Below are 5832 nucleotides of genomic sequence, written 5' to 3'. Positions count from 1 at the left end.
CCGCAACTCGGCGCCCACTGGGCTCCGGGCGCCCCGCCCCGCCCCGCCCCGCCGGCCCCGCCCCGCCGCGCCCCCTCGCCCGCAGGTGGAGGCGCCCGGCAGCGCAGCGCCCAGCGGGACCGCACGGGTGCCAGGCAGAGGTTCCCGCCTGCCTCTGATCCGGGCAGCGCCCAGGGCTGGGTTAGCGGGAGGCCGGGCCTGCGTGCCCCGGGCGCTGACTGCACCGAGGAGCCGCGGTACTTGCACTGCACAGTGCAAATACTATTCGCCTCTTCAGAAGGATGACCTCTTGGGGCTGGAGAGACCGTACCGCGGGGCAGCTGCCTTGCACGTGGCCGGTCCGGCCGGCATCCCAGATGGTCCCCGAGCCCCTCCAGGAGGGATCCCTGAGTGCCCAGCGGGGAGTAAGCCCTGAGCACCGCCGCGTGTGACACAAAACAAAACAAAACAAGAAAAAAAACACAGAGCCAAGGGACGGAAGTGTGCCTTTTGTGAACTTAAAGGGGAATCTACTAAGTAGGAAAACGAAGCACAATCCCCACGTGGTTTCACTCGCGTGTGGATGAAAGTACCGAAGCAATCAAATTTGCAAAAATCAAAAAAGTAATAATTCTTAGATTGAAAAATAATGGCATCACCAAAGAAATGGGAGCGGGGCAGGAAGAACAGATGGAGGGGGTGTGGAAGGTACCAGAACTTGTAGGGTGCGTATGGTGAGACTAATACACGGATAGAGAGGTGTGAACAGTACCTCTGAAAATTTTCCCTTGGGGGATAAGGGGTTGGGAGGAGTTATACCCGTGGTGCTCAGGGGTTATTCCTGGCTCTGCACCTAGGGATCACTCAGAGCAGTGCTCAGGGGATCATATTTGGTGCCAGGGAACGGATTCAGGTTGACAGCATGCAAGATCCTAACCCTTATAGCCTTACCCCTTGTACTATTTCTCTGGATTCTGAAATAATACCGTAGATCAGTAAAATTGGTATAATAATTTCCAGCGGGGGCAGGTGCAGAGAGGTTGTCCTAAAGGCTGAGCAAATGCTTTGCATGCAGAAGACCCAGGTTCAATCCCTGGCCCCGTATGGTCTCCTGAGCACCACAGAGAGTGCCCCCAAAGCATGGAGCTTGGAGTAGCCCCATGCATGGTCCCCAAATCAAAAAAATGAATAATAATTTCCTCCCAGATCCCCCATTTTCCAGTAGCTTGGCAGCCACACCCACAAACTGCCTCTGGCGCTGTGTAATCCCATCAACGGCCAAGATCCAGAGACTATAAAACAAAGCTCCCGGAAGAGAGCAATGCAGAATCTTGAAAGCAATCCATGGCGCAGTTGATATGCCAAATACAGTAACATTGATGGGTCTCATTCCCCTGACCCTGAAAGAGCCTCCAATGAGGCACTGCTGGAAAGAACAAGTAAAGAAAAAAAAAAAAAGGAAGAAAGAACAAGTAAAGAGAGGCTGCTAAAATCTCAGGGCTAGGATGAATGGAGACCTTACTGGCACCCGCTCAAGCAAATCAATGATCAATGGGTTGACAGTGATACAATGATAGGAGCCACACCCAGTGGTACAAGGAACCCCTCCACCACTACTTCGCAGAGATTCAGAGCCAATTCAGATGCTCCAGGGCTGTACCCAGGGGTTAGACAGGTGCTCCTCTGCTTGAGCTGACTTGCGGCCCTTTTTAAAAAATGAATTTTATGGGTCAGAGAGATCTTTCAGAGGGATGAGTACATATTTTGCACGTAGGTTTAGTCACCTGAGCACAATGGGATTGGATCGAAAACCAAAGGAGAAAAAATTGTCTAGGTGCTGGGGCAATAACACAACAGGTGGGGCATTTGCCTTACACGCTGCTGATCAGGCTCAGTCCCCAGCACCCCATATGGTTCCCGAGCATCGTCAGGAATAATTCCAAGTGCAGAGCCAAGAGTGGCCCCTGAGAAGTTAGATTTCAGTTTTTGTTATTGTTGCTTTTGTTGTTGTTGTTGTTGTTCAGTTTGGGGGTCACAGCTGGCAGTGTTCAGGTATTACTCCTGGCTCTGTGCTCAGAGATCACTCCTGGTAGTGCTTGGGTAACCGTACCGGATACCTGGTATTAAACCCAGGTCGGCTGCATGCAAGGCAAGTGCCCTACCAACTAGTCTATCTCTCTGGCTTTAAACTCAGGAAACCTGAGCAAAAGAGGCAAGTAAAAGAAAATAAAAACGGAAAAATAACTGGGAAAAGAAGAGGAAGAGTTTGAACAACAGAAAATGGAATGAAGAGGAAAAAATAAGAGAGGAAATTAAGCTGGGAGAAATCGGGGGTTACACAAAAACATGAAAGATACTGGGCCAAAGAGTCAGAGGCGGGGCTGGAGCGATAACACAGTCCCCTGAGCACCGCCATGGGTGGTACCTGAGTGCAGCGCCAGGATTAACCCCTGTGCATGGCTGGGTGTGACCAAAAAGCAAAAAAAAAAAAAAAAAAAAAAGAGAGAGTCAGAGGGATGGGAAGGGGGTCCTCCAGGCCCAGCCCGGATGTCCGTTCCAAGCCCCCAGGGAGAGGAGATTGAAAGAGTCCTGGCAGGATCAGGATGGGTTTCCCAAGGATCTCCGTGGGGACCCGCCTGCCTGTCCCTCTTCCATTCCCCTCCCCCACACTGACACAGAAGCAAGCCAGTGGGGCCATTTCCAACTCTCAGCTATTTATAACTTCCATCCAGAAATGGGGCCAGGAAGAGACAGAGGAAATAATTTGACACAACTGGAAGCTCACTCACTCCCACCTTTCTTCCTAGCTCCCTTCCTTTCTTTTTTTTTTCTTTCGTCACCCCCGATGATGCACAGGGGTTACTCTTGGCTCTGCACTCAGGAATTACTCCTGGCGGTGCTTAGGGGACCATATGGGATACTGGGAATCGAACCCGGGTTGACCGCATGCAAGGCAAACGTCATACCCACTGTGCTATCGCTCCAGCCTCTAACTCCCTTTCTTACTGGGCACTGATCTTGTGTGTATTTCCTTCTCTCCTTCTCCCCACCTGCCCCCTCACTGCCTGCTTTTTCTCTCCTCCCACTGTTTGACCCTCTAGTCTCTGCTCCTTAGACTCTTCCTCATATTGGGGCCAGATCGATAGTGCAGAGGGTGGAGTGTTTGTTTTACACACATCCAGGCCAACCCAGAATCGATCCCCGGCAACCCATATGGTCCCTTGAGTACTGCCAGGAGTGATTCCTGAGCACAGAGCCAGGAGTAAGGCCTGAGAACTTCAAGTGTGGCCCCCCCACCAAAAAAAAAAAAAAAGTATCTTAGGGGCTGGAGCAATAGCACAGCGGGTAGGGCATTTGCCTTGCACGCGGCCGACCCAGGTTCGATTCCCAGAATCCCATAGAGTCCCCTGAGCACGGCCAGGGATAATTCCTGAGTGCAGAGCCAGAAGTGACCCCTGTGCATTGCCAGGTGTAACCTAAAAATTAAAAAAAAAAAGTATCTTCCTAATTTCCTCATCCTATTCCCAGTGTCTCAAGTGAGTTCTGTACCCCGAGGACATAAACAGATCCCTACAGTTCTCTCTTCCCCTCCCTTTCCCTTCAAGGTCCTAATATGGGATGGGAGAAATAGCTCAAAAGGCTGCGCGCATGCTTTGCTCTGCCTGGGTTCAGGCCCTGATATGCCCCATGGTCTCCTGAGCACTGCCATGAGCACCCACAAGCATAGAGCCCCCAAGGGTTACCAAGGGTAGCAACAAAACCAAAGAAAGCAAAAGTCTGATAAGTGCTCTACCTACTTCCTCTTTCCATTCTCTTTTTGTCTCTTCTTGACTCTTTACATCTCTAAGCATGATTCTACTTTGGGAAGCAGGGAGCCACACCCAGCAGTGCTCAGGAGCTATTCCTGCCTGTGCTCACGAGTGACCCCTAGCAGTTGCTCAGGGGACCATATGAAGTGCCGGGATTCTAACTAGCATTAACTGCATGCGGATCAAATGCCCTCTCACCTTTACTATCTCTCTTTATCACTGTATCACTGTCATCCCATTGCTCATCGATTTGCTCAGGTGGGCACCAGTAATGTCTCCATTGTGAGACTTGTTGTTACTGTATTTGGCATATCGAATACGCCACGGGTAGCTTGCCAGGCTCTGCCATGTGGGTGGGATACTCTCGGTAGCTTGCCGGGCTCTCTGAGAGGGACAGAGGAATCGAACCCAGGTAGGGTCGCCTTCTCTACCCCAAGCATTTTCACTTTTGTTTTTATTTGGGGGCCACACCCAGCAATGCTCAGGAATTACTCCTGGCGGCACACACACACGGGGAACTATATGGGAAACCAGGGATGGGATCTAGGTCAGCTGTGTGCAAGGCAAATGCCCTACACACTGTAATATCTCACCAACCCCCAGGATTTTAATTTTAAAAGTAAAAATTTGATGGTCTTTCAGTCTGCCGGCCCTGGAAATTCCTTGCTCTGCTAAATCACGGCGCATTTGAAGAACTTGATTCTTACTGCCCCAAGCTCTGGTGTCCCCCAGAGAGTAACTTGGCACTATACCGGCCTCTCAAGGATGCAATGGGCCGGCAAACCAGCTCCAGGATTCTACTGCCATCTTTCCCCAAAATACACCCTCGCCATCCTTTTCTCTCTCGGTGCCCCGAACACTGGAGATGACATGAAAACCCAAAGTAGTAAAGTTTGCAGAGAACCTGAGACTCCTCACTCTCTCTTAGACCTCAGACCAAGCAGGGGGATCCTCCCTCTGCGCCCTTGCAGCTCTTCTGCCTGCCTCCTTCTCCACTCCATGGGCTCCTGCTATATCTGACGATGAAATCAGAGGCCAAAAATCTACTTCTGACCTCCTCTGCCGAAATATTTGAAAAGTTACCTCACCCGCCACCAGGAGAAGGGGACAAGAAAGAAAGGCTGCCCAAAATTAGCCTGGCTATAAATAGTGGGGCACAGAAGGGCGGGGAAGAGGCGAGAGCCCGAGACCAGGCTAGTAAATTTAGACCCGTTGATTTTCCCTCACAGGATGAGTGAGAGCAGATTGCTGGAGTGAAGAGCAATCGTGTAGAGTGGTCCTCCTAGCAATGGAAGAACGGGAAAAATAAGTTAGAGGAGGGCCGGAAAGATAGTACAGTGGGTAGGGCACTTGCCTTGCATGCATAAGGTTTGATTCCCAGCATCCCATAGGGTCCCCTGAGCAACGGTAAGAATAATTCCTGAGTGCTGAGTCAGGAGTATCTCCTGATCATCACCAGGTGTGCCCCCCCCAAAAAAAAAAAAAAACAGAGGTAGAGGTTAGAAGGAATTTGAGAACAGAGGAACCTCAAGACTCTGAGCTCTTCAGGACCACAAAGGAGTTTCTGATGCTTTCCTTTTATATTCAGCACCCAGTCTCCCAGCTCCAACCCAGGCAATGGGCCTAAGATGTTCTTCATCTCTGGTTCTGTCATTTGAGAATGTTATATGAGGGAGATCCTATGGTGTCCGTATTCAGTATTGGCTTTATTGTCATCATATTTATTTACTGGGTCTTCCAGGTAGTGTTTGGGGGCCTGGGGACAACGCTCATGAATACTCAGCCTGACTTGGTGATGTGATGCTACGAGGAGGTGGGAGAAGGGGCAGCAATACTGGGGGTGGCGGGAGGATGTGGTTCAACAGGGCTGTACCTGGCAGTACTTGGGGAACCATGAAGTGTCAGGGATAAAAACTCAGGGTCTCCTGATACCAGCCATTTAATTATTTTTTCTTTTTGGGTCACACCTAGCGATGCACAGGGGTTACTCCTGGCTCTGCACTCAGGAATCACTCCTGGCAGTGCTCAGGGGACCATATGGGAT

This window comes from Sorex araneus, chromosome 2 (assembly GCF_027595985.1).
Source record: "Sorex araneus isolate mSorAra2 chromosome 2, mSorAra2.pri, whole genome shotgun sequence".
Classification (NCBI taxonomy): Eukaryota; Metazoa; Chordata; class Mammalia; order Eulipotyphla; family Soricidae; genus Sorex; species Sorex araneus.
This window is presented reverse-complemented; position numbering follows the sequence as displayed.